Here is an 11,548-nt window from a genome sequence, read left to right as displayed (position 1 = left end):
TCAAATCCTGCTGGCCTGATTGCTTTAATGGTCTGCTCTCACTTACTCCCTGATTCTGAATCCCAAACGGCTACCTTCTGCCTATATAAGTGCACTAGATAGGGTATGAAATAATGGCTGTTCCACCGGAGGTGGTGCACCATATTTACAATACAGAGCCATTGTTTCAGCCAGGGCTATTTGGGGATACATATTAGTGTGTAACAGAAAGTGACTGCCACTCTCCCATACTTTTAGCACACTGTAGATTAATATCAACAGAACACTGTGATTTGAGTTTGAGGGAATAAAGGCATATGGCCAAGTATTGCCTGGCACTGAGAGGTTACCTACTAGTTTTTTTTTGTTTTTATTAAACATTAACTTATTGCATTTCGTCTGTATCTATCAGGCCAAGGATTGGTCTTATTTTTGTTGCTACTTTTTTCTTAATGATATGTGCTTTTCAACTCTGACGACCTTGCAGTGTTCCAGGAACCTTTATGAAAGTGTTTGTACAGTATAACCTTAAATCTTTCAATGAATTTTAATTTCAGGAGAGTTGAATTAAGGGCAGTGTATAAAATGTCTTCAAAGGTATATAATAATAACATGTTCTAGGCACACAGAAGGATGCAAAGGACGTCAAAATACGGAAGTCAAAACGGTTGAATGTATTTAATAGAGTAACAGGATGAAATGAAAGAAAAAAAAAAGAAAGTAAATTATCTACAAATTCATTTCATGCCCAAAGGCACTATACTGCACACAAATAGCTTTCCAGACCGAAAAAAAAAAGCTAATATGTGGCCACCATTTACACCCTTGTATTTGGGGCTGCAGTATGTAAGCAACCAGGAGGCTGAGTAGAAAAACCTTGAACTTCCATTACCCAGGAGTGGAGACTGGTGTATAGAAAATAACAAGCTTGGTTTAAAAGGAGGGAAGGAAGTCTCTCAGTTTCTCACGGCAGAGAGAGCTGGCCTTCTGCAGTCACTATTGATTGGCTGATAAAGCACAAATTGATCAGCGCACGCTCATTAGCATCCTATTAGCCATGACCTATACCTACCAAGACACAAAACGCTCCACCTCAAATGGATTAACAAGTGCAACAATTCAACCTGAGACAGAAAATCTGTGAGCGCTCATCCGAAGCCAGAAATCGATTGAATTTGATCATTTACTCCCAGTGGACAAGCAGCACACTTTCATATTTTGACCTTCATTTTTCATATTCTATTTTTTTCCACTTTTGAATTCAGTTACAGTAAGGGCCGAGGTTCATACTGTAAACGTTCCACATCACCTTGACTACAGACACTGCTAGTTCTTACATCCAGTGCCTTACAACATTTATCTAAAATTTACTCTAAATTAAAACTCATTTTAATCATTAACCTTTCCAAAATCCCTATATTCATCTCCACTCTGTAAAGAGATGATCAGAGCACCCGGGCCAAGAGTGGATCCTATAAAAATGCATGATTTTTAATAAACAAACAACTAAATAATTGTGGTATATAATATCAACGAATCCAAGTTAATCTTTCTATTCATTTATACTTAAAAGTTAGTTCATGTTATCACTTATAATAACCGGCACTATTGTCTGAGCCTTAATTACATTTACACTGGAAACTGTGGTTAAAAGTGGTGGGATATATTACACAGCAAGTGAAGATGTTGATGTGTTGGAAACAGAAAAAATGGGTGAGGATCTGAGTATCTTTGATAAGACAGTGGTATGCAGTAGTTAGTACCTACCAAATGTGGTTCAAGGAAATATAACTGGTGAACAGGATCATGAGTGGCCAAGGCTCAGTGAGGCACGGGTATGGTGAAGTCTGGTATGTCTGGTCTTTCTGGTCCAATCCTACAGAAGAGCTCCTGTAGCACAAACTGCGGAAAGATTTTATGATAACCCATGAAGCCATAGACACATCAGAGTGTCCATGTTGATATATACTGTATATATACTCTCACTCTCTAACTCATTTTCTACCGCTTATCCGAACTACCTCGGGTCACGGGGAGCCTGTGCCTATCTCAGGCGCCATCGGACATCGAGGCAGGATACGTCCTGGATGGAGTGCCAACCCTCACAGGGCACACACACACACTCTCATTCTCTGTGTAAGGGCTATTTGACCATGAAGGAGAGTGATGGGGTGCTGCGCCAGATGACCTGGCCTCCACAGTCACCGGACCTGAACCCGATCGAGATGGTTTGGGGTGAGCTGGACCGCAGAGTGAAGGCAAAAGGGCCAACAAGTGCTAAGCATCTCTGGGAACTCCTTCAAGACTGTTGGAAGCCCATTTCAGGTGACGACCTCTTGAAGCTCATCAAGAGAATGCCAAGAGTGTGCAAAGCAGTAATCAAAGCAAAAGGTGGCTACTTTGAAGAACCTAGAATATGACATATTTTCAGTTGTTTCACACTTTTTGTTATGTACGTATGTAATTAATTCCACACGTGTTAATTCATAGTTTTGATGCCTTCAATGTCAATCTACAATGTTCATAGTCATGAAAATAAAGAAAACTCTTTGAATGAGAAGGTGTGTCCAAACTTATAACACAATATATATATAACTATATATAATATATATATAATAATATATATATAACTATATATAACTATATATAACTATATATATATATATATATATATATATATATATATATATATATATATATATATATATATATATATATAATTATATAATTATATATAATTATATAATTATATATATATATATATATAGAGAGAGAGAGTTTTATATATATATATATATGTGTGTGTGTGTATATATGAAAAGAAAAGGTACATAATATATAATCAAAAACTTGCACTAAAGAAAACAGCATGTCATTATTAAAGCATTTTTTTGTTGCATTTTAATCACTTGACATTTCAGCACACTAACATGATGCCTTCTAAAATATTGACCACATCGAGGCAGCTTGATATGTTTGACCATGTAGTCATATTGTAGGTCACAGCCAGTGCAGCTTCCTTCAAAATAATATTACAGGACATTTTGTTCTTGTTTGCCCTACTTCTAATCTTTTTGACACTAGATAATAGATCTACCTGTGTATTTCAACCTCTGGCTGACTCTTTTGTTCAGAAGATAATCTGGATTGTATTCTGATGCTTCTTCCAAATTAGGGCTTGATGGGTTGAAGACCTTGCTCACCCCATGTGTGCCCCTGCAGGCGTCCTGAATTTTCTGTTTCCCAGAGTGCTATAAACTGATCGCTGATATATCTCATGCACTTGGAACTTTTTAATAGAACAGGGATTAGAAATTCATCTTATTTGAATGTCTTATGCCAACAAATCATCTTAAGAACAAAGACGAGCTTAGCTGATTCTCGCTGTTGTCAGGAATTCTAATATGCTGTGGTTCACAAGTCAGTCATTCTTGGCCGCTTTTATCGTCAAATGTGTCTCTTATATAATCCTTTCATGTAACAGAAACCATCCAAGATCAATTTCACAATCATTAACTTCTATTTAAAATTGAGCGTGTTGGTTTGTTTGGCAATTCCATTGTTTGTAATAAAATATTTATTGCTAAAGGGTGTGTGACAGGAGCTAATGATCTAATGTCAGAGCAAGAATCTTAGGACAAATCTACTTTCATGAAAATCGATATTAAAATTAATATTTCTTTCAAAACCCTGTCAAACCTCCAAATATTTTAGTGTTACAACCTGGACCTGAAATTGATCAATCTCAAAGGTTGATTTACACAAAACATAGAAATATTGTAAATTGGCTTACTGGTGGTCCAGCTGAGGGGGGCACGGTGGCATAGTGTTTAGCACATTCGCCTCACACCTCCAGGGTTGGGGGTTCGCTTCCTGCTTTCATCTTGTGTGTGTGGAGTTAGCATGTTCTCCCCGTGCCTCGGGGGTTTCCTCCGGGTACTCCAGTTTCCTCCCCCAGTCCAAAGACATGCATGGTAGGTTGATTGGCATCTCTGGAAAATTGTCCGTAGTGTGTGAATGTGTGAGTGAATGAGTGTGTTTGTGTGTGTGCCCTGTGATGGGTTGGCAGTCCGTCCAGGGTGTATCCTGCCTTGATGCCCGATGACGTGGTCCAGCTGCAGGATCTCATGCTCTCTAATTGTCGAGGCATGGGTTAGATTCCCGGGCAGGGAGCTGACCCAGCCACTGAAGAGTTAACTCTCAGTGAGTTAACTCGGTCCCAAGCCCAGATAAAATAGGAGGGTTGCATCAGGAAGGGAATCCGGCATAAAACCTGGGACAAATCTAATATACAGAATACATGATCCACTGTGGTGCCCCCGAACAGGGAGCAAAAATATTGCAAATTCAATTTTATTGTGATACAAAGCTTAACTATGCTGAAAAGCAGACTTCATTGGTTGCATGCAGTAAGTATTCACTTACCATGGCTCAATATTTGTAGAGCCATGTGCTGGTTTTGGTTGTAATAACACCTGTCCTCTGGGATGTCTTTGAAATTTGTGCTCATCCGTCTTAGTAAAATTGTCTCCTTTATAGGCAGACATTGAACAGAAAGTTTCACAGATTCACAGTTGAATTAATGTCCTGGGACTAAGGAACAGTCGTAAAACATGTTAAACAACGTCATAAAATGTACATTTATGTATATGACAAATAAAATTTGAATATTTGGGATTGTTTTATTTTATTTTTATTTATTTATTTTTACACAATACATGTTGTTGGCGGGGGCACGGTGGCTTAGTGGTTAGCACGTTCGCCTCACACCTCCAGGGTTGGGGGCTCGATTGCTGCCTCTGCCTTGTGTGTGTAGAGTTTGCATGTTCTCCCCGTGCCTCGGGGGTTTCCTCCGGGTACTCCGGTTTCCTCCCCTGGTCCAAAGACATACATGGTAGGTTGATTGGCATCTCTGGAAAATTGTCCGTAGTGTGTGATTGCGTGAGTGAATAAGTCTGTGTGTGTGCCATGCGATGGGTTGGCACTCCGTACAGGGTGTATCCTGCCTTGATGCCCGATGACGCCTGAGATAGGCACAGGCTCCCCGTGACCCGAGAGTTCGGATAAGTGGTAGAAAATGAATGAATGAATGAATGAATGAATGAATGAACATGTTGTTGGTTTTGAACCACTTGTGTGGAGCTAGCGTTTTTAGAGTTGGCACCATGCTGGACATGAACTTCCACTGAGTTTCTTATATGATTGCTCTGTCTTTTTCTCTCTTCAACTTACCCTTAATCTAAACCATTTCCAAAACACAACGCTACCACCACCAGGTATCTCTGTGGTTTTCTTCCCCAAAATAAAAATAAGTGTTTAAAATAAGTTTCATTTTATTGTCATCAGCCCAGAAATCTTTGCACGTTTGAGATTTCATGTCTTTTATTTTATAAATTTATTTATTTAATTAAGCCTAGTATTGTGGTGTGTCAGGGCTATGGGTGTTCTGTAAATCTCCTCTTATCTGAGCTGCAGATAGTTATCCTTCCAACTCTCAATGCTAATTAATATTTATTTGCTTTCTAATAGAATTCTCAAGGAAGGGAGAAGCATTTTCCACATAATACATTGCGTTTAACTTTGTTTTACCACAGACAAGATTAATAAAAGTGCAACAACAACAACAACAACAACAATAACAACAACAACATTTTATGTACCAGTCTCAGGCAGATCCCATATAATGTTTCACTTACCATCCAGCTTTATAAAACTGTACTAACAGAACAAAGGGTGATTTAGTTGGCTTTTAAAGTGTGTTTGTTAGTGTTTATATCACCATTCTGGGCATGTTGACATTAAAAAGCATAAAAGATCCCTCGTTTATCGCGGTTAATGAGGACGGGAACCCCTCGTGATAGGTGAAAATCCGCGAAGTAGGATTGGCTCTAAGTTTGACCTTTTCACTGATGGTCATCATCTTCCTCTTGGGCTCACTAGAGGAATCTTTCGCAGGGGCACGGTGCTTAGGAGGCATCGTAAGGGCTTTAGGAAAAGTTAATTTCTAACACAATACACAATATACAATTCTGAGTGGTTTTGTTCAGCAGGAATTTTCTCCAAAAACACCTTTACATGAGAGATCTGGTAATGGTTCCATACATCATAGTCATACATAATGATAATTGCTTTGCTTGCGTGAATTTACTCGATTTAATACAGATTATTTGCTATGAAATATGATCTTGTTGACTGCAGAATATTTTTAAACCAGAAAAGTTGTCATGAATTCTCTTGCCTGCTGCTCTTTTCCTGAGTCTGGGGCAGCATGATTCATGCCTCACTGGAGCCCTAGTCGTGCTGTAGTTCCTAGCTTTGACCACTAGATGTAATAATAACTCTGTGGAAGTAAATGGGGGCAGTGAGCACATAAAAAACTTGTTGAACGATGAACATTTTTAGAATATAAAAAGTGTAAACATTGAGTATGTCTTTTCACTTTTCTTTTACTAAACCATAGACAGACAAGTTTAAAAATCACAAACTATAATAGCCAATCATGTTCTAATATGCAAATAAAGGACACATATTAAAGTGGTGGTCATATAAAGGTTTGGGGGGGGGGGGGGTACCAATTTGCATATTCATAAGATTTAGATTATTTCATGCCATTTTCTGTTCGTCACATGTAATTTAGCATTTCACTTATAGGATGTTACAAAAAAGTTTTAGCTGACTTCACTCATCAAAACAAGTTATTTCTGCCACCTCTTTAGATCAAACGAGGGATAGATTTAGAAGCAATGCTCACACTCCTAAATGTTTTACAAATCCGGTTTCTGACTAACAATGTGACTCACACTAGTCCGACTCTGTCTGTAGTCTTCACTCAACTTTAGTTCATGAGAAAGTTGTTACCATCTGCGAAGAGCTGTTAAAAATTCTGCTTCCTTGTGTCCAAGAGCCTTTGAGAGCCTCTGATGCATAGTGGGTTTTGTCACTAGCTTTAGCGGTTGGTGATTCAATGTGCCAAGAGGATGAGCTCCATAATTTCAGACTGAAGCGTGAATCTCGGCTCCCTGCACAGATCAGATGACACATCGGCGCAAGGCTGCGTCTTTGTGCCAGAGACGTTCAAACACAGAGGGAATAAATTATCCTAATATCAGACCATCATTGTTGTCTTTAACAAAATCGCCACTACAATATTTCTTTACCACAGACGAACCCTGGCAGGACTCTCCATGTTTTGTGTGTGCGTGTGAGATCGCACAAGTATACATATGTCCTCTCTGTGTGCGTATTTATGCATTTAGGTTTAAATTAAGCAGGAGCATGGGTCACCCATTGCGGCGTTGCCTTTAGCACAGTACACAGCATGCATGAAGGATAGTGCCCTCTAGGATGCCCTTAGGTGTGCATTCAGTCAGGAGCAGTGTACGCAGCAGCTAGCTGAGAGGTGCAGGGAACAGATGGAACGTGGATTCGGCCTGCGTCTGAACACGGTGCTGATGTACACACCTCCCACGTACTCCCGGGCCGCTTAGCATGGAGAGCTTCCAGACCAAGGCTGGCACCGAGGAGGATCTTGTCACCATCTGTCTCCCAGGACGACCTCCTAACACAGAGCCGTTGGCCCCCCCGTGCCACCCCGAACATGCTGGTGCGAGAGACTGAGAACCATGTCACTTAGCTACATGAGAGGTAGTAGTGCATGACTATTGGCAGCACACACCACTATTAGACAATTCTATTTGTATCCCCTGTGTGCACCACCTGCTGAGTCTACAAAAACAGATGACGGAACGTTTATTGTTGGGACAAGACTTCTTAGCCAGATTCTTGGACTCAATAATAAAATTTTGGATCTTGGTCTAGTTGAGATAAACAGCAGTTGGCTGTAACTATAAATGCAGCTTTATACAGTATGCAACCGAAGGCCAAAATCTGGTGTGTGAATGTGTGCTTGTAAGATTATTGCTCTGTTTTTTGTTTTATGGATGCTTGCTTTATGAGTTCCACAAATGGACAGTTAATATCAGACCTTGTTTTATTTGATCGTGTTATGAGATCGCCATGAGGGATGCTTGTAATATGGCATATAAGCTCTGTTTAAACAATAAAATTACTCAAGATAAGATTAGAAGAAGAACCATTTCCACTTAAAGTTTGTCATTTGTCATTTTTTGGGGAAGTTTTAAAGATTCGTAACAATTCTATTCCTTTTACAAATAGTTCTCCAACAGATAGGCCTGTGCCTGTGCCTAGCTCAGGCGTTCTCCAAAATAGAGGGTTGAAGAAGCAGCCAAAAAGATGCTTGAGACTCTATAGTGTGGTCTCTCTCCATTAAATAACATTGTAGTACTATTCTACACATACATTCAGTAACTGCTTTTGTTCACCAGTGTCCTCCTGGATCCTAAGTGTATCCCAGGAATGCTAGGAATGAAGTCGGAATATACCCTGGATGGGACAGCAATCCGTGACAGGAATTCTCTCTCTCTCACTCATTTTATACCGCTTATCCGAACTTCTCGGGTCACTGGGAGCCTGTGCCTATCTCAGGCGTCATCGGGCATCAAGGCAGGATACACCCTGGACGGAGTGCCAACCTATCGCAGGGCACACACACACTCTCATTCACTCACGCAATCACACACTACGGACAATTTTCCAGAGATGCCAATCAACCTACCATGTATGTCTTTGGACCAGGGGAGGAAACCGGAGTACCTGGAGGAAACCCCCGAGGCACATGCAAACTCCGCACACACAAGGGCGGAGGCAGGAATCGAACCCTGACCCTGGAGGTGTGAGGCGAACGTGCTAACCACTAAGCCACCGTGCCCCCACAGGAATTCTTTATTGTGTATTTATATTTGCTTATTTCCTTAAACTAGACCAGTATGTAAAGGAAAGCTTACAGATCTCTGTTGAAGATCAATGGAAAAATCCTCTTAGATGGGGAACTCTTACAAATGTAGAGTCTTACGACAAGAGCTTTTCCTTACAATAAGGATCTAAGTGGAAACTAGACATTTAAACAACCCTTGAGGAGTTAGTGGGTAGCGTCGCCTCCTCAAAGCTCCAGAGTTTACAGTTCGATCCCGAACTCTTCAGTTTCTCTGTTCTCTTTAGGTTTCCACCCACATCCCCAAAACTAGTGAATTGTAGGTGAATTGGCTAAGATAAATTGAGTATTTTTCTGAATCTCTGCTTCACACCCCCGTGACCCATATATAACCCTGACTAGGATAAAGGATATATCATCCTGAATGATTAACTTTTTGGGTGCCATTTTGTTTCACAATTTCCTGTCTTATTCAATTCTCATATTTAGCATGAAATAGGTTCACACCTTTTATCAAAAGCATGTCCTAAACACCAATAGATGAGACCACTGCCATTAGGTGTCTGTCAGGAGTCCGGTGGAAAGAATACAGCAAGGCAGACATATCAGACGGATGAAATAAAGCAATACCAGATGGGAATAGGGTCTAATGCTGTGGAGCACCTAATCATCTTCATTAGCATATCTAAGAAGATATTCAATTCATAACCTGATTCTTTAAAGAATATAAAAGTCTGACATTTTCAGGCTGACTCAGATAGACGAAAAATCAAAGAAGGCAGCTGGGAGATAATGATTATTCAAACTTTTCCATTATTTTGTAAAAAAAGAAAATGTCAATTTCTCCACATCACTATCAGGACATTAAATTCAGCTCAATTCAAACATTTGATTCACTACCAATCTTTCTACAGCTTACTATCTTTCATCTTCAGCAGATTTTGATAGACCAAAGAAAGGACAACGAGAGCGTGAGGCACTGGGACTCGACACCAATCATTAACATGGGTCGGGATCAGTAATTACGTGTTCAGAGGGAAGGATGAGGAAAGAGCTGGAGAACAGAGGCTAATGAGGCCACGGTTCAGAGTCGGATGAGTGACGGGCACAGAAAAGAAAAATCAGCTCACACCCAGACACGCACAAACACACTGGGGGATGACAAATAAACAACAATAATAAGACACAAAGTCAGAATAACTCAGGGCTGAAAAAAAAGAGTAAAAAAGAAAGTAAGAAGATCAGTGGAAATAAAAACGTGTGCAAAATAAATTCTTGCTCAACACGCGGCCAGTCGAGGACAAAATGGAAGAAACGCTGACGTGCGGATGTTAGACTTGCATATATAAAATACCGTATTTAAGATTTAAGGAGTAAAACACTTCAGGATGTTAATCAGCCTTTTTGGTTGATTGTTTTCTAATTAAATGCTGAAAATGTTTTCTTTTGACAATTTGACAAGAATTTATTATTCATTAAAAACTACAAACCTTTTATCCACGTATCCACGTCCTTTACTTTCATCATAGAGAAACATCCGCAAAACAAATTAGTCCCATGTAATGTAATATAAGCCATAAACAGGCCAGAAATTACTTTTATATACTGTGAAGGAAAAAAGTAAATAAATCATTGCAATAAAATGTGTAAAATAACATTTTCCTGATTTTTCAGTTAGAAGTACCACTTACTTGTAGCAGCTATAAACAATCGTCCGCTCACCAGCCTCTGTTTATTTTAATGAGAGACAAATCAGTTTTTCGGGTTAGTAAGAAACCATAACCCTGCATAAAATGTTTTTTTTTTCTTTAATTAAATCGAAGCATCCGCAGACATGTCTTTGTGAATCAGCTGTTAATATAGAAAGAATAATATATTAGAACAAGCTCATTTACATAAACGTGATTTGAATTCCAGGCTGTAAGATCTGCTGATATATATATATATAAAAAGGTCCTTCTGACCAATTAGATTCGAGAATTCATCTACGATATGCCAGAATATAAATAGAGAATTACGTAGGAACATGTTTTGCGTAATAAGTAAATGGGGTTGTTATATAAAATCTTCAGAAAGCACAAACTATACTACTACTCCAAAGTTTGCATGTTGCAGTAATTGGTATCTGTTAATCACAGTAAAGCTGTGTATCTGAAGCACAACAACAGTGGAGAGAAGAGAGATATTGTGCTCCGGCGCGAAAGCAGATGCGTGGTTGGTGGCTTTGGGAAGTAGGTGAAGTAGGTGAAGCCTCTAGATCTTTCCTTGTGCTTCCAGTCAGAGCTGCAGGCAGTTTGTGAAACAGAGCGACTCCAACGCTGCCATGTTAAAAGGCTGTTTGAGGGGGGATTCTTCTCTCAAATCCCCCCCACCTCCTCCACCCTCCTCCACTCTTTAAGTTTGTCAGCACAAGACTCCTCATGTCACCTTGCGTAGGATGGGAACTGAAGTCACTTTCAGATATCTCACAAAGTCGCATCAGGCTCTTTTATTGAGGCTCTTGGAGCTGCAGTGCGGGCTTTGGGAGTGGGGTGGGGTGGGGTGAGGCATAGCTGTGTACTGTAGCACACACACACGCACACACATTGAGGACAACCTCTGATTAGTGTGAGTAACCTACACGAGACCCACATCTACTGCAAATTGAAAGAAAGTTTGAAAGCCTTATTTGCAACCGTGAAACAACTGATGCGATGCCTTTTGGGAACATTAAAGGAAAGTTGCAGTGTTTTTTTCTCAACCTAATATCTATGAACTATATCTGTAGTGTATGCATGT

The sequence above is a fragment of the Tachysurus fulvidraco genome, chromosome 14 (assembly GCF_022655615.1).
Source record: "Tachysurus fulvidraco isolate hzauxx_2018 chromosome 14, HZAU_PFXX_2.0, whole genome shotgun sequence".
In the NCBI taxonomy this organism is placed as follows: domain Eukaryota; kingdom Metazoa; phylum Chordata; class Actinopteri; order Siluriformes; family Bagridae; genus Tachysurus; species Tachysurus fulvidraco.
This window is presented reverse-complemented; position numbering follows the sequence as displayed.